Raw genomic sequence first — 20,024 nt, 5'->3', positions numbered from 1 at the left:
GTCAGCCCGGTGTCAGTATAATGTGGCTGGTGGGGTATCATGCCACGTGTCTACGGCGTGATACTCTAGTGAGGCAGCACTATAAAGTTGGGTATTGTGCTTACTGCTACAAGTAGACACTGTCGTTAATATGACTGAAAAACTGTTGAAAAAGACGTTAAACCCGAAACACACATTTTGCTCCAAATCTGCTCAGCAATACCGATACATCTTCGAATATTTGCTTGGTAAGATCGGTGTATTGTAGGTCTGATGCTTTTCTAGCATTCTGCTGCTGCTGCAATGAAGTGCCGTCAGTCCAGAATGAAACTTATCCATCAAGAAGGTTTTACATTTCATCGTCATTTACAACATCATGATCTGGCGTGGCCTTTTCAACCTAATCTGTCTTCGCCTTACAAAAATCTGGACATTTAGCATTGTTGCCAAAAAATATGGTGAGCTTAGTTCATAATGTCATGTTTGAGTATCTTGCTGCTTGTTTTTTATCACTGATGGTTGATCTTAGTCTAACTGCACATCTTACAGCGCTAAAAATTCTAATCCTAACTTCTTAAGTAAGTGTGTGTTTTCCTCGTTAGTGTGCATTGTCTCACCAGTTTTGTTAAGAAGAACCTCAAACACTTGCACACATGATAATTGCATTCCACTTTTTGTACATCTTTGTCTCAAACTGGCACATGTTCTCAGCAACAACTTAAGTATATCGGAAGCCGTGAGTTTTTTTCGCATTTAAGAAACCTTCAAGAATAATATATTTTGCCATAGATTGGCTTGATTCAGTCAATTTTTTTAAGACATCATGCTCTTTCGGTTCCACATTTTTGGTCTGGGCATGTCTAAAAAAAAAACTGCAATATTTATTTGTTACACCTAAATGAATGATTTTGCTCAGAATTTAGCCAGTTATAATGGCAATACCTCCTGGGGCATTACAGGAATATTTATGTGATCTTTGACCATCCACCATCTACAATAACCGTTATTGCAGGTACTCCATGTGACATTTATTCCCATACAGCTCTCACATTTACATTATAGTGATTTATACCATCGATGTTTAACCTTGAACCTGTGGTTAGTGAAAGTACTTGACCACCACCTTCCCATTTGCATTTCATTATATTGCTAGGGCAAAGCTGTTTGTTTCTGTCAAAGGTGCCAGTGTCTAGGCCTTAGTACAAACACCAATATGTTTTAGCACATTTGTAAAATGATCATTGAGGCAATGCATGTTCATTAATCGATACCCACTTCTTTTTTATGTCATGTTTGACTTTAGAAATTAAAACTTAAATCTTTCTTCCACCACATTCTGTATGTGTCTTTTAAGGAATTGTTTTGAGACAGCACTACCTTCATTTCACAGCTAAGGACCTTCTTCATGTATATTTTAACAGACAGATTCTGGCCTTTTGGAAGTTTTACAGCTAGCCTTGTCTTGGGCACATGTTGATTCCTTCTTGCAACAGTGTGCCTCCAAGAGACCAAACCAACTTTCTGTGCTTTATCCAGTTCATACTTCTATACATGTACAGTCCTTATTGAAAATTTCACAGCATTTATCTACGTGTCAGCTTCTGACCACCATACTTTATGGATTGTTTACGCTATTTAAAATCATGCCAGAATACTTACCAGAAGAATCAAAACAATAAATGAACCATTTTAAATAGAAATCCTAACCCGATCGATTTAAGCACCAAAGGCCGTACATATAGGAAGTCCATTTCCTGGATATTTGGCAATCAACGACAAATGACAGCATTTACTGCTCAATTATTCACGCTAGCATTTTCGTGTTATAATTTGACCATAGGGTAACTGCAACAGGAAACGAATACAGTGGAAATAGTTGATTTACCTTGATGTTGATAGCAGTCGTTGAGATGAACTCGTGTTGCCCAATTTTAACCCTATTTACACAGAATAAGTATATTATACATCTACGCATCAAACGCAATAAGGGTCTTTTTGTTTCCATTCAGTGATACCATATGCTGTTAAGTGCACTCTTGAAAGCGTTTACGTCCTTTGCTATTACTATTAGTTGAGACAGATTTATCCAGTGATTAGTAACTCTGTTTGAAAATATGTTTTGGGTCACTACATTATTTGCATGATTTTTGATTACTCGTATCAACGTCCTCTTGACGAAGTTGACGTTGAAAACTTAATGTTTGTAGGCTTTATCAAATCCACGCATTATTTATAAGAGCTGTATGGCAGACCTAGTTTTCTGAGGTTTCCTTCGAATGTTAAGTCCTTCATTCCATTCCAAAGTTTTGGTTTTTTTTTTGTTTTTTTTTTTGGGGGGGGGGGGGGGGGGGGTTGCACACCTCCAAAACATTTTCAATTGAAACGATGTCTTTTTTCAAATTTTGGGGACCACACTATGCTAGCATATTCAAGATGCTAAAATGTATAATTACGAATCATCCGCAGTGACTTATTGGCTTTTTTTCACTTTTTGTGCAATATATTCGTTAAAGTTGAGTTAATCATCGAAAATAACTCCTAAATATTTTTCTTTTTTGATATTCAATAGACGTATCTTCAGAATTTTTAGACATAACATTGCGTGTCAACACTGCCCTTCCCTTAATGCATACATATATATTTCCCGGCATTAAATTTCAGTTGCCATTTATCTAACTCAAGCTTACAACGCTGACAAATCTGACTGTATACTATGTCTATCTAAGACATTTGTTATTTCACTACACAACTTTGTGTCATCGGCAAATAGTATTTTGAACAACCTCGTGCAAGTCATTTATATATATTAGAAAAGGTGTCGGGCCTAAAACACTGCCCTGAGGGATTCCACTTTTAACAGTAGTCCAATTAGAATGCATATCACCAACACGAACTTGCTTTTTACGATTATCTAAACATTTTCAATCCACCTCAAGGATGTAAGATTGATTTTTTTCTAACGTTAAGAATTTGTTCATACTCTATGAGCTTAAAGAACATAAGTTTCTAAAACAAAAAAGAGCAGAAAGAAACACAGGTCACCGAACTCGTTTTTATTTTATAGGACATTATCTTCACCAACTGTTTAACCATTTCTGAAATTAAGTAAAACTGAAAAATATATGAAAATCATTTCAATCTAAGATTATTTAATGAAAAAAACCTGGGTCAACGTGCTTATTTTCATTTTACTGGCATTTGTTTGCACCCTCACTCATACATGCCCCTACGGTCCCAACCCATGCACTTCAAAGGTATTACATAAAACATTCCTGGTCACAAAAATTTTCACGTGAGATCATATACATGCGACAAAGATGTATTACTACACAAACAACCAATTGATATGGTGGGATGTACTGGTTTCACCATGTTGTTCCTCTTGTCCATCCATTAATCTGTCAGTGTCCATCTGTCTGTATGTGCCCTTCTGTTGACAAGAACTTGTCCAGGCCATAACTCAGTCATTCATTTTTTGAGTTTTCGGTAATTTGTCACACATGTTCGTAATGAGATGGCAGGCTACATGCTGCCATAACAACCTAATGAAATCGTACAATGTATATGGTGATGATAATTGGTATCACACATGAGACGTATGTGCATGTCGTAGCTCAATGTCACATCTAACTGTGGTACTACATGTATAAAATTCTATCCATCCATGTATACATATTTGTTACCACAAACCATGATCAAACAACTAACACATCCTTTCATACTGGTTCCTCACTTTTCAATTTTCAAAATGTCAAACACCAGAATAGAAATTTGGAAACCAACAGTCCTTGCTATTATATAAATACTTCATTCCTGAAATGGTGATATGAATAATGTTCACCTTGAGGTACATGAAAATCGACCGAGGCGACAGGCGAGATCAATATTCATATTTCGAAAGGTGAGCATTTTTCATATCACCCTCTCAGGAATGCAATATTTATTTAATTATACTGAAAACGTATCCTTTAAAATCAACATAATGAGTTAAATGAATTACTGAAATAATCATTAAAATGTAGATTATATTATTAATACTCAGTAAAATAAAGACAGGAGGAGTCTTTACTAGAGAGCGAATTTTCTACAAGACTACCTTTTCCAGTATGGGCCTCCGTGGCCGAGTGGTTAAGGTCGCTGATTTCAAATAACTTGCCCCTCACCGATGTGGGTTCGAGCCTCACTCGAGGCGTTGAAATCTTCATGTGAGGAAGTCATCCAGCTGGCTAACGGAAGGTCGGGGGTTCTACCAGGTGCCTGCCCGTGATGAAATAATGCACAGAGGGGCTCCTGGGGTCTTCCTCCACCATCAAAGCTGGAACGTGGCCTTATGACCTATAATTGTGTCGATGCGACGTTAAATCCAACAACAAAAACAAAACCTTTTCCAGTAATATTAAATGTAACCCTATATTTACGCGCGTATTTAAAGCGTTTAACACCTATACCGACTGCAGTAACATTCGATAAATGGGGATAACCTTGAGCACTCACTTCCGTATTTAGACCATTTCTAATCAAATGATCTTAGTTTCAATTCAAAAATTTTATAAAGACGTTTTCAAAAATTTGGTCACGAAGAACGAATAATTTTAAAAAGCCGACAGGGTTCAAATTTGCATAAACAATAGAAAATCATATTATATTATATATAGAAGAGTCATGTCAAAAACATTGATTGTTGCATCACCAATCGCTATCTATGAAAAATAATATCGCATGCGCTGAAAACCAAAATAGTGCTATTGCGCATGTGATACGCAGATAAAGACAAATTGAACAACAACTTTGAGCTAGAGATATCAAAACACTGAAATATGATATATAATTCAAGCTAAACTAGTTAGAAATTTGCATCAGGCATTTATTTGAGGTATAATAAATTAACATATCGCATGTCAGAGATGGAAAAGTAATATTGTTCTCAATTTAGCTATAATGTTTACTGCTAGTCTGAGAGCAAAAACAAACATAATAATAAATTATGACCTTTCTGGACACGGGACAAAAAGCGATCACCAAGCTCCTGTTGTAAGGCTGGGTTTGTTAAAATTGATTAACACTGTGTATGTTTGATAAAGTGTATTTATTGCATGAAAAATACCAGAAAAAAAATGAGAACATATTTTAACCAAAATGGCATACAGAAAAATACTAAAAGCAAACATACCAGAAAAAAAAGATACGAATAACAATTTTAGTAAAACTGGGCATACAGAAGAAAGAACACAAAAATTAACAAAGCTTGGCATACCAAAAAACGCTAAAACAACAGAAAACTTGGTATGCAATTAAGGAACTGTGCATACTTGAAGAAGATTCTGGCAAAGTTTGCGAGACAAAAGAGGGGGTGAGAAAAACAAAAACCAAAAAAAGTCTGCTAAGAAAATTGTGTAAATAGAAGAAAATGATCAGATATGATTGGTCGAATTATTCCCGTGGGTGAAGAACGGTTTACACCAAAATTAGAAAGACTGCAGATAATTAAACGAAAAGGATTAGGGTATGGACTAAAACAAAAACATAAAAAAGGTTCCGTGTCCACCGACATAAATCATTTTATGTTTATGAACATAAAATATATTTATGCTTGCAAAGACGCAAATTGAACTAGCTGAAATCTGATGTTTTTTATAGATCATATAATCAACAATTGAATGAACTACTGCTATGCAATATGAAATCCCCTACTAGAAGATGACTAATTATATCTAATGCAGTATATTCTAATGATCTGACATCTTTCAATAATGTATATACAATATTGTACTACATATGCAACACATTAAAATGTGCAATGTTTGGAATAAAATTTGCATATATAAAAATATACAATAACACCCATTAATCTGAACAGATAACATTTCATTTCAAGCTATATGGTAAGAAGCTATATGGTAAGTGAACACTTCGCCTGTCATCTAGGGGTTTTCTAGGCATCATATAATCGTGTATTTAAGAAATATGTATTATTCTATTTAACTATTGTATTATACCTTATAAAATAAGTTGATAATCATAACTTAACTAGTATAACTACATCTGATAAAATTTCTGGTAAAAAAGCTGCTACTCATGAGGTTTCTGTCGTTGTATAAAAAATGTTCTAATGTTGATGTTCTTCTTGTTGTAGTTGTTGTGCCAAGGGAAATTTCGACAAACAGAAGTTTTCAAAGAACTTGTTTAGAAAGTGCTGTGTTCGAAGATATGGTACAATGAAATATACAATGAAAACTGATAGAAATCTCATTTTAGTATGCTAATGGCAAGCTCGAAACATGATCACAGAAATAAGAATTAAAATGTCATTAAACATCTATCGCAAACATATACATTTGTAGTATATATTTTCCATTTCAATCAAACTTTATGTATAGTGTCTACGAATTACTAATTACTTGTATAAATAATACATTCACTTTACGAACATGCCAGATAATTCATATCTACAGTTAAATTGGATGCACCTCCAATTTTATCTATCGAGTTTAAGGTTTGAACTTGGACTAGTATTTCTATAACAGATAAATAGTGCTGTCTTAGCCAAACAACATTATGGTAGCATCAGTCATGTTAAAAGAGCTTCAAGACTTGTCTGACATTCGGTCAGGCGACCCAGGATAACTCGTATGAAACTTGTCCGACTAAATAAATGTTTTGTCATGATATTTTCCGGAGGCAATGAAAAATTAACAAGGCAGGGGCATGTTTCACAAAACCTTTTCGTACGAAGTTCGGACAACGTACGAAAATTTTAAGAAGTTCTTAAGCCTGTTTCACAAAACTTTTGTACGAAGACAGTGCAGATATTGGTAGAATTATTTCGTACGAACTTTTATTTACAGAAAGCCCATTTCTCATTTCTCCAAACGTAGAAAATAATTTTTTTGTGTAATGATGAAATCTTTAATATAGACCAAAGTAGGCATAGCTCTTAGAGTAATGTTTATAAATATAAACAAAGTTCCTATTTCAGAGTAAATAATTAATCATTCTCCGTTTGTTTAACTTAAAACAAAAAATAAAAGAAGAGCATCCCGCGTTCAAGTGACAGTAATACCTCGTAGGATTTTTGTTTTAAATCAAACGAGCTAAAGATAAGATTTGTTCAACAAGTTGGTGTCACTTTATAAAAGAAAAAAAAAAAACGGAATTTAAAACAGCTTCACGTTCACTGTGTATAATCTTAAGCAGGAATACTTTTTTATTTCGTCTTTTTCATTTTTTAGGATAAGTCATAAGTTTTAGATTTGTAGTAGTACCAATGTATCTTAATTAATTATTAAGGTTTTTACCACTTAATGCCTGTGATATCACTAGGGTAATTATTCTGTTATTCTTAGTTGAAATTGTGTAATTGTATGCGTATAAAGCTAATCTGTGATGCATTTTATGCTTAATCATCTTGATGGATTTGCTATTCGATTAATTCATAACCAGTATTGTTCTCTCACTGTGTCAGACCTCCAATATCAGTATGGAAATAAGAGAAAAGTTACTTCCACTTCGTTGTGTTATCCCTTGTGTGCACTACATGGTTAAATTTGTATGCCATTGTGTTTGTTATTTGTTTTAGCAGCACAAGCATCTTATTGATAATGCTTTGTTTTATGTACACTTTTACCGAAAAAAATCTATCTATCTACTGAGAGCAACAATAAGATAAGATATGACTTGTTTTAAGTCGGCCAGACTACAACAGATAAACAACTTACTATCTGTATGTCATTACAGCAGTTCAAACATAACTAAACTTTACAAATATGAATATTTATTTATCAAATAGTCACGGAGAACATACGCCCCGCTCGAGGACCGAACTCACGGCCCTGCGATCCGTAGACCAACGCTCTACCTACTGAGCTAAGCGGGCGGGCCTCACCATGAACAGACTCAATTAAACTTAGTCTACTATTACATTCTATGCTTCCAGGGGATTTTCTTACATATTTTATTAACTATCACAGCAGTAATCTTTAAGTGCGGCTGTAAAAAGTCGTCTTCCCGTACTTGGATTCAGTGTTGTTATATTTTCTGGTCCATTGAAATCATTGAGTCTATTCAGTAGATGTGTAATAGAGGTGCAAGGGGGCGCGAGAGGTTTTGCACATTTTATTACCTCTCATGAACAGACTCCATCAAACCGAGTCTGCTATTATTCTTTTTTTTTTTTCTTTTTTCTTTTTTCTTGCATTCTATGCTTCCAAGGGATCTTTATACAGATTGTATTAACTTTCCAATTAAATCGGTTGGTGTTAGAATGTGCTCTTACGTAGCAGAAATTCTTTTGCGGATCCATATTCTAATAGATTTGAAGGATTTTTGTCACAATCATGTGTACAAATGATTACTTATATGTGAAAGAAAATAGTACGTTGTACAAACGCTTTCAATAGAACTATAACAAATGTTTTTTATGGATACATTTTACACTGTTTCTTCAGTATTTCCTTTTTCTGATTTCATCGTTCATTTGCTCACCAGATGGTCTCTCTTCAGTAACACGACCATAACCTATCCCTTAGAATACCGCAGCTCGATATGTATTGAAACGGTAGCCATTTATGTTAACATTGAAATGAAGAAGTGTTATCAACTTTAATGAAAAAAAAAAGACGTAAACCTCCCGAATTCATGATACTTATAATTAAGGAATATTTCCAACTTGATGTAATGGTTTCCTTACGACATTTTAAGGGAAAGCAACTTGAGGGTTTTATTTCGCTCAGAATATAATCATAATAAAGGATAAAACTCGGCGTGTTTCCTCACATGTACATGATATTTGTAGAGTAATGATATTTTATAAGAGATGTTTATTTTTTCCTTTTTTCAAGCGTGTCTAACTCATTACAGAATTTATAGCGGCATCACGAACAAAGGATTCAAGGAGTTTACATAGGATTACAGAAGTTTGTTTGTTTGTTGTTTCTTTTTTTTTTTTTTTCTTTTTTTTTTTTTTTTTTTTTTTTTTTTTTTTTGCCTTTTTCATATACTATCTGTTTTATTTCTCAACTTACTAATTATAGCATTTGCAAAATACAGTTATGAACACAATTTTGCGTATTAATATGATTTTGAAGATGAATAGTAAGTTAATTATATTTGCGGACAGACGACATTTTAACATAGTTTAAAAGCATATTGGTAATCAATTCTTTAAAAAAAGAAACAGGTTATATTAACTTAAATCGATTAAAGTTAACTTCGACCACAGAGCACACTTTGATTTTTCAAAAAAAAAAATGAAAAGGCATATTATTTGCAAACCCGAGTTATCTGTCCTTGAAACCATGGCGGCCTTCACGAATTTAAATCAACGAACGTGAAATTTATTGAAATCTACGATAAACGTCGATTAGTGTATAAATTACACAAGCACTCGGGATGTATTGCAAATACTTAGAAAATCAACAGGTATAGCAGTTCTTCAAACATGTTAAGGTAGTCAAGATGCTGAACTGTCCAGAAATGTAGCCCCTTTTTAGGACTCTTTTCCAGAAAACAAAGGGTGTGGATGTGTGTTGACACATTTTTTTGCCGAGCATTATGATACAATTATCCGCTGTATGAATTTTCAAGAAAACAAGTTTTATCTATATATAATTTGGTAACACTTAATTTTCTTTCAAGAAACGTGTATCTAAGCGGTGAGGTGTTCTGAAAGCTTACGTTATTTATCCGTAAAATGTAGAAAAATAAAATCCGGACTTGTCATACGGAAACTTTCATCCACAAATAAATGTAAACATTTTTGTTAATTGATAAAAACCGGCAACATTTCTATCCTTCTGCAGATAAATATATGATTTAAACATGGTAAACAAAATCAAAATATTATAATAAGATCAGCTTGAAAATAGCGGATGCCTTTATTATAAATCATTATTAAGTACCTCAAAAAGCACACGGACATATACATTTTATTTAACCGTAAGGAAAAATTAAATAGTGTTCTTAAAATATAAATTATAGGGTATTTTCTAAGCGCGAAAATGTCATCATAATTTGTATTTTCCTGTAAACTCCCATTATGAAAATTTCATTCAGGTTAAAAAAATTCAGATAAGCTGAAAACAAAAATGTAAAGCACGTCTGTATCTTCTTTTTTTTCTATTTGCTATGCCTTCAGGTTTTGAAAAGCCGTGGTTTTCCCAAATTCTACATTGCCGAACTTATCTGAATATGCAGAACTGCCTTAAATAAGCAAAATACTGTGAATGTGCATGATTGGTTTCTTACAAAGCTTATGTTACTTCGCCTGTTTAACGACCAGTCGAATGTTATATACGGAGAAAAAAACGAAAGAAAGGATTGTTTAACATGAAATTTGAACAACATATAAATACAAAACAGTTAAGTACACATTTTCGGACATTTTAAAACCTTTTAAAACTCATCATTTTTAAAGAACTGTTGCATATCTTTGTTTTGATGCATTCGCAATAATGTCCCAGTGCTGATATTTCATATAACTAGGTCTGTAGCATCGTTATAGTCTTCTCCCAAGTTTGTTCAAATGGGGGCACTTGACACCTTTTAGTTGCCGCTAGAGATAAAAATAGAAGTACATTTAAACGACTTTTTCTCATGAACCGCTTAATGGATCTTCGTCAAACTTTGTCTATAGCATCATTATATGGTCCTATCCCAAGTTTGTTCAAATGGGATGGGGGCACTTGGCCCCTTTTAGGAGCGCTGGGGTTAAAAATAGAAATACATTTAAACAACTTCTTCTCATGAACCGCTTGATGGATCTTCATCAAACTTGGTCTGTAGCTTCCTTATATTGTACTCTCCCAAGTTTGTTCAAATGGGGGCACTTGGCCCCTTTTAGTGGCTGCTTAGGCTAAAAATAGAAATACTTTTAAACCACTTCTTCTCATGAACCGCTTGATGGATCTTCATCAAACTTGGTCTGTAGCATCACTATATAGGCTTCTCCAAAATTTATTCAAATGGGGCACCTGGCCTCTTTTAGGGACCGCTAGAGCTAAAAATAGAAATACCTTTAAACGACTTCTTCTCATGAACCTCTTTGATAGATCTTGATCAAACTTGGTCTGTTGCATCATTATATGGTCCTCTCCCAATTTTGTTCAAATGGGGGCACTTGACCCTAGGGGCACTTGGTCCCTTTTAGGAGCCGCTGGAGGTAAAAGTAGAAATACCTTTAAACGACTTCTTACCATGCACCGCTTCATGAATCCTCATTAAACTTGGTCTGTGGCGTCATTAAATAGTCCTCTCTCAAATTTGTTCAAATGGGGGCTCTTGGCTCTTTTTAGGGGCCGCTAGAGCTAAAAATAAAAATATATTTTAAACAACTTCTTATCATGAACCGCTTGATGGATCTTCATCAAACTTGGTCTGTAGCATCATTATATGGTCCTCTCCCAAGTTTATTAAAATAGGGGCACTTGGCCCCTTTTACGGGCCGCTAGAGCTAAAAATAGAAATACCTTTAAAAGTCTTTTTTTTATTTTATTTTTTTATTATTCTTTTTTAAATTTAATACTTTGTCACAAGCAAGATCTAATTAGGTCAAGGTCTGCCTCAGGTGAGCGACTTAGGCTCATTTGGGCCTCTTGTTGTTAATATATTTTGCAATTTTTTAAACTTATTTCAACTCAGATGACATGCACAATATACATGTTTTGTTTTTATTGAGAAGCAAAGGCTAAAGATAATGTTACTCTCTATATCAGTAACCCATAATTAGCAGTTTTGTTCTAGAAAACTGATAATATTTTAGTCTGGAAATGTGTATACTACGCGCTCAATCCTCTGGCGGTAGTTTTCTTATATTTTCACGAGGACGTTGTGAGATATAACCCACATTCACACTGATTCTTCTTATTTTATGCTTATTTACGTTGAAATACGTACTTTGCAAACATTTTTAATCTCAGAGTGAGAAATAAACTTGCATAAACGAAAATGATGCCAGAAATCACAAGACGCAGGCGACATAATGTTCAATTTCATTTTATTATTTAACACAATGAAATTCTCGTTAAGTAACGTTACGATGATATAAAGAAACAGCGATAGTAAAATTGAAATCCCGATTACGTGAAAAAATAAATTATTATATAATCTTGGTCGGCACAACTATATTTATCGCAATATGATCGATATGGTTATATCTCACTGATATGTCCCAATATTTCACCGAAAAGCAAAGTAGTACATGATGTATCACCTCAATGATTCGATGGTTCAGTGCCCGCTTTGAACGAGGGAGTCTGATTTCCAGCCGTGGCATACCAAAGACGTGAAAATGGTACTGGTAGCTCCCTTGCTTAGCACTCTGTATTTAAAGAAGCGTTGTACCAGGAATGTGTTGTATCTGTTACTGGATACATTTGTGGTCGCTCGAAAGCCTTGTAGCTTATGTTGTGCTTATCAAATGCGACGTTGAAAAAATTTTACCTTTACCTTTATCAGAATAAGCTGTAGTAATGTTTCTTGTGTATTGCAGTTGGTTTGGATGTACTGTTGTTGACCTGGGTTCTTCAGTCATGGTTTTGTGGAGTCTATAATATCTATCAGATATTAAACATGCAAGGACATTGCATTGTTTTTCAAAAATGCTTATCAACTGTTCTGAATAAAATTATATGCCTTAATGCACATTATCTCTATGAATTCTGAATTCAATGTAACGTCGTGATCCAGGTAACTTTCAGAGACAGAAACTATATCTTCTCTGGTGACAATCAGTTAAAAAGTCTAAAATGTCACTGCTAATTTGCGAGACACGATAACAGAAATTTGAGTATATATAAAACTGTTAAACCAGTACCAATGTGCATTGCAATATAGGCGCGTATTTAAAGCAGCAACGACAGTAATATTATTGGCTTAGGTGTTGTGTCATGGAATATGTACTCTCGTTTGTACTGCTAGGTGCTTTGCCGTAACTGGTCTAGGGTATTGTGTTGCTGATTTGTTCGTTTAAATTGTCTCTTACTGTGTACATTTTATGTAAGTATTTTATGTGAGTGATGTTTCTTTACTTTCACAAGACTTCTGTCTTAACAGTGTTACTGGTGTCTGTCGAATAAACATCTTAAATGTCGGATACTACATTAAAGACTGACGATAAGGCACATGACCTGTACTGTTTGTTTTTCTAAATATATTTTCCTTTTCTTGAATGCCGCACTGAAGTTAGTTATCATGAATTTAACTTGAATGCTACACACGATGTAGTGTACGTTTTTAGATTTGCTGAGGTATAGGTTGAGCTATTAGTAAAGCTGAATGATCTTTTCTCTTGTATTTGTACTGCTCTTTTGGCCTGCTATAGCTAAAACTAAAGACAATAACTTTGAAAAACTGGACAATATCGTTTGTTACAATTGAACTGGTGTACCTCATTTCAGGGCCACCAAAGATTAAAGTATAAAAATATTTCAACGATCTAGATATAACATCTTTGTTGTGCTACAAATTTTAGTTGAACTCACTATTCATTTGTCTTCAGTACTGATGGTAACTGACAAATTTCATTTCTATTTAAGGACTGCATTGATTGTTTTCCATCAGTAAGCAACCTCAAGTACGCTTTGATAGACAAATGTATACAGTTAATAGCTACCTCGAATATGGATAGTTTACCTCAAAACATTTTTTGACAACTTTATACATATCATAAAGTAATTTAAAGCCTATGGTCTCTACCTATATGCCTGAAGTCGCAATTTATGTTATACATTTAACAAAACGTGACATCGTTGACACTGTCTACCCTATGATGTTTTATGCCGCAGCAATTCATAAAGGGTCATATTATATTACCTCTATCACTGTTTGTAAAATGTGTATATCATGTTTCAAATATCATAGTTAATGAGCTATTTTGATATTAGTTCAAGTTATGAGAATCGTAGAATACTAGGACGCCCACTTTGCTTTGTAAGAAGCTAGTAGAAGGCCCTGAATGATTTGCTAAGATTTCTCCATCAACAGTTAATTTGGCTTCCCGTGAAGCCATGCAACTGTAGAGTATTTCCAGTTTGAAACTGTTTAAATTGTTTTTCATTTAACATCTTTTACACGTCTGACGAGGTATTTCACCCTCAAATCAAACGGTGCTGATTGCATATTCAGTACAACAAGGACAAAAAGTGGTCTCTTAACAAAAATAGTCTTTTGATACAAGATTACTGAAAAAGGAACTGAAAAGGCGGTCTTTTAAGGCAGTTCGGCACGTTTGATAAACCGGAAGTAATTACGTAACGTCATTTATCCGGATACCGTGGAATAAAGCCTGGACTCGGTATACGGAAATGAAAATTGTTTTATGAATTCATGGCAACCCGTAAGTAAATTTATTAAAACGGCGACTTTACTATTTTTCTAAAGATAAAATATGATATTAAAACGTTTGACATTTTTAATAATTCAAAAGGTGTCTTAAAATCAGCGTGTAATATGCAGATTTCTTTAATCATGAGCAAATATTTCAAAACAAGCACACGGACGTCTAGGGTTTATTTTACCATATTATAAGATAGAGAAAAGTGGAAACTTCACAAGTCGCTCACCACGACAAAAACGAAAATGTTGCAGGCTCGGTTTGATTGAGCCTGTTCATGGACGGTAGTGGAAATGCATGATACCTTCCACGCCCTCTAGCCCGGGGTTGAGCAGAACTCAACATTTACACATGCTAAAAGTACAAAAAGCAATTTAGAGACATCCGCAGACGTATTCAAACGGCGGTGAACATGGAACCTTCAAGATACACGTGTTGATGCGTGTAATTCCACGAAGAGCAGAAATGGTAGTTAGACAAAAAAAAACGCTTTCGTTACGTGTGTCCTGCGAAATAGTTTGTCTTTGGGCCTGGCTGGGCGCAGCGTTCTATCAAAAATGTTTTTATTGCAAAAACTTTAAAGTATTCCTACATATATGTAACTTTTATACCCAGTGGTGAAATGCAGTTAGAGTCTTCTTAAGGTACCTGTTTGAGACACTCGTATATATCGCTATGAGGAAACTTTAGGGAGTTATATTCGTCCCAGAAAGCACTTTCTTACGCCTTTGAAATAAAAGAAGTATCATGGACTCAGGGCCTGCGATAAGGTGGGTGGTTTACAACACAAACGGTTAAGCGGCCAGGAAAGCCTTAACATAATAGCAAATGTTAGAGGAGAAGTTGCTTTGAGTCAGACTGAGCACCGATCCTCCTATTATTGTAAAACCCGTTCATTTTCTCCAGCACAGCGTCCAATTACTGTATGACTAGACTGTCTATGTACTTGGACAAACGGCCCGCTACATTAAAAACAAAACTAAAGTACAGTGAAACGTGCAAAAATATACCATGGATACAACTACGGTCCTCAAATACTGCCAAATGAAACCATCATCGGTTTATTTTTATAACGTATCACAGAAGCAAATTCAACAGACGTGTGAGCTATTATAGTAGCTGTATAATTGCGTTCATCATATTCTTGTGTGCGTTTTGATGGTATTCTGAATGTATCCGGAGTTATTGTCTAACCATTCCATTAAGAAACATCATTACGGACGTGGATTGCATGCTGTACTTCTGCAAAGTAAATGGAATGTGTTCTGCAGCAATCTCGTAATTTCCAAGATGATTTATTAATTTGCACGCCACCATCACAAAAAAGATAAAATGTGTGACAGAAAGTGGAGCTATTCCCAGAAAAGCATATTGTTGGTCCGTATGTATTTTTCAGGGGTTTTGTACGTATAAGCATGAACTTTTCTGTGTTTTAAATCCGTTCCTTATTCAATTATGTGCCTTTATTGTAGTACATTGTGGGTGATTCTGCCACAGGCACCCAAATGTATGCTTTCTTGTTAGTTTTGTTACTGTTGTTTGTCTAATTGTTTTTATGTTGTATATTCATTTTTAATATTAACCTGTTATAAATACATACATTGTGCACGTGGCTGTATTCTTTGAATATGGCCTATCCTACTGGATATTTCTTACAAAAAGAACACATAACAAATCTTAATTTGCGATCATTTCATAAATAAATGCTCTAGTCAGTGCATATGAACTTGGATTAGTACTACGTGTCGTCTACTAGTGAATAAATCTATTGAAATCATGTCTTATGCAGTTATTTTTGCTTTGTAGTAAGGCAACATAAATTTCGAGTCTTCAGGTACAGTGACAAAATTGCATATCAAGAATTATACATGCTGCCTGAACAATTTCGTACAATTATAGATCATTAACAGAAAGAAATCACGTCAACGAATACGAATATAACAATGACAATCCTTTTGGCGAAATGGCATGAATTAAACGCGAATGCTTCATAGATACAGTCAATAACGAATATCGTTGGACCTATCAATTTTTGCTTTAGTGAACATTACTAACATACATTGTCAACATTCACCCAAAGGGGTCTGACACATGTGGGTCACCTTAATATGGCATAATAAATAGTCCCAAGCCACTGGGGACAAAAACATGGGTCACTGCATTTATAACTGTAACTAGGAAAATTGCTCCATATGGGCCCTTTAACTACAACACTACAAAACGCCCAAATTTAAAACACTCAATTGACATCATGTTTCCTCATATGAATGACAAGCTTATTGGCATGCATGAAAAACGCAACTTTAATACATGTCATAAACTATGTTACATTTTTAGCGTTTATGTAAAATACAACATAAATTGTCCATTCACCATGCGTCGTAACACATGTGCGGTCACTTAATATGGCTTAATAAATTACGTGTAAGCCCACTGTGATAAAACAAAGCAAATTACATACTTACCAGGAAATTGGTTCCATAAGGCCATTGATAAAGCTTCACAAATGCCAATGTTTTAAAACACTACATTGATGCTTTTGTCTATCTATTATCTACAACTTATGCATTTATTGAACAAAAATTCATGCTTCTTAAACTTCTTATGTGTTTTGCAAACTGAACTGAATGCTATTTTCTGTATGTTTTTGGATAGAAATTGCATAAATACAAGTGTAGTAATGTAAAAATGTTGTACAACATAGTTACTTTAAAATATGTTTTACAGCCTCCTCCGATACGCAAATGTTTGGCATTTGCAATTGAATTTCAGGGCAAATGACTGTATATAATTCTCAGGGACTGCATCGAAAGGCCCATGAAATATGGTTGACTTAATTAATAAACCATTCACTTTGCTTACCAGTTCACACTCATTGTAATTTGTATTTATTTATTCGCAAGCATGTTTCGCACAATTCTCTTTGTTTGAAATTTGGCGCATATTTACATATATTATTTAAGACAGAAAAACACCAGAACCAGGGACAATTATCGCAAAACAATTGCTTTATATCTTTAACTGCCTTTATTCATGTGACACTTTTGACAACACTTTAAGGAATGAATGAACATGTCCTATTATGGAATCAAGGAACATTTTTATAAGCTTTTTTTAAATCATTTGCATTCGTGACACAACCATTCTACCCCATCTTTGTTGTATTTTCCACTGTCTAATATTTTTCATACCAGCATATTTACGGTGGAACCAGCCGTTGCATGAATCACACTGAATCCATTCATCATCTTTATCTAAAAGGCATTTTTTACACATTTCATCATCAGTCAATGAATCAAGCACAGGTTAAGAAGAGGTAAAGGTCTGTGGCTCAGGTTGAGATGAGGTACAGGCCTGTACTGTGGCTCTGGTTGAGAAGAGGTACAGGCCTGTGGCTCAGGTTGAGAAGAGGTACAGGCCTGTGGCATAGGTTGAGAAGAGGTAGAGGCCTGTGGTCTGCGGAGAAAAAGAGGAAATCAAATTTAGACTTATTTAGGAGTGGTAGTTGGAGATTTTAAAATGTTGAAGTTTATTTTATGGATTTATAGGAATTTCCCATCTATGAACATTTCTTGTAACATTTTTAAATGTTTATTTCCTTTTATCCTTTATAAGATATTCTTAAAGTTTCAAAGGTAACCGGTGAAAATTCAAATTTAATTGGAATACCTTATATAAAGTTTCTATTGAGCACCATTGCTCTTTAAAAGAAAATAGAATAATCTAAATTGACAGTAACTGCTTTATATCTGGTTGAAATTCACTAGCATTTTGTTATTACCTCACTTTTGCCTATTTGAAATACAAGAATTCCTGAAAAGTTCTTTCAAACTTACCTTTTGGTTCGAATCGAAATATTAAACCAGAAACTATGATGACAAGGCAAGAAATACACATCTTTTTAAGAGCTTTCACATAGATAAGGGAGGTAATCACAAAATTGTATAAAACATACATGTCTAACTTGGATGTAACACTATATTTAAATTTTATTTTGATTTTAAGATTATTTCCAGACTGACAGTTGAAGAGAATGGTGAAGTTGAAATTAACCGTTTGTATGAATTCTTCAAATTTGACTGTTTGGAATCTGGAACATGTGGCATTGTTTTAAGTGATAATTCCTTCATTGATCATGTAAAATGTTTGTTTTCCTAGATGAAAAGAGGACGAAAAAGATCTGGAGGATCTCATCAAACTGTCTACAGGGGTATAGTAATGAAAGAACTGTGTTCTCTGAGTGGAAATGAAATCTCTTTCAGTGAGATAATTGAGTTATTATCATATGGTGTAAGTGAAAAATCTACCTCTGATACTTGTATTGTTGTTGAGCAAGATAGTAAAAGTTTATGTAATGGTAAGAAAGTGTTTAAAGTGTTAACATTTAACAAAGAGGGGACATTTGAAATTTTCATTTTCAGAAAAACGGCTACATATACGCTCATCATTCAAACTTAATAAAACTAGCGTTTCCGCTGTATTTGCTGTATTTGATTCAAATAAACTGTGCACAGGGCTTAAATTCAATAAAACGCTAGTTTTGTTACAAGATTCCATACTTTAGGTACTTGGACCAGTAATTGAGAGTCATATAGATCTTTAAGATCTTTGTCTTGTTTTGGAGCTATTCAAATAAACAACAAAACATCTACATGTAGAGTATGCCAGAGGCAAGGACATAGAAAATGTATCAAATGAAAATCCAGACTGTGGTAAGTTAGACAACTCCAACGAAAATGCTATCAAAAGAATGTTCCCAAATGCACCCCCGAAAATGATTGGTATGCTTCAAGAATAAGCTGCAAATGTGGACAGGCATCCTAATGGACGACGGTGGTCAAAGGAATTCATTGCCACCTGTTTACAGTTACACAACAGGAGCCCCTTAAATTATATGAATTACTTGTGGCCAGTAAAATGCTGATACTCCCGTCTAAATCTGTATTAATTCTTTATAAAATGCCTTGAAGCAGGAACCTGGATTTGATTCATCAGTTTTTGAAGAAGCTAATAGGTTAAGAATAGCAGCAGATGAAAGAATTGGGGGAGTAATTTTTGATGAAATGAGCATACAGCAGGATATTCAAATACACAAAAATGGAAGTGTTCTTGAATTATCAGGCATTACAGAGTTGGGAGAGGACCTATGTCAAAGCTTAAGACGGGACAGTAAAAATAAAGTAATGGGAACAAATGTCCTTCAATTCTTATTTTTTGGAATAAATGGATTTAGATTTCCGTTTGCACATTTTATCACTGACTACGTGTTAGCCTCCCAGATATATGCTTTGTTTTGGAAATCAGTTTATTTATTATTTAACTATGGTTTAAAAGTTCTGTTCACCTCTATGGATGGAGCACAATGTAACAGGAACGTCATGCACACGTTTTGGAGAAAAACCAACACAATTTAGTACACCAAGTAATTGAACATCTAACCAAATAATTTTCATGATGGACATTTTACATGTTTTAAAAAAGTTAGAAACAATGTTATGAAAAGTGGTTTAAACAAACACTGTACTAGATTATTGACCAAACTCATTAGAAATTCACTGGCAGATGTTTGTAGACTTTTTCCAATAGGACCAACAAAACGCTCTTCAGGCTTCATAGAAAACTTACAAATGAGCATATCCACCCTAATAATCAGACGAGTGGTACAACATTCTAGCTTCACAAGTAGTTCTTGTTGCAAATGATACTAATCGAGGCGGAT

Source organism: Mercenaria mercenaria, chromosome 4, assembly GCF_021730395.1.
Source record: "Mercenaria mercenaria strain notata chromosome 4, MADL_Memer_1, whole genome shotgun sequence".
NCBI classification, from domain to species: Eukaryota; Metazoa; Mollusca; class Bivalvia; order Venerida; family Veneridae; genus Mercenaria; species Mercenaria mercenaria.
This window is presented reverse-complemented; position numbering follows the sequence as displayed.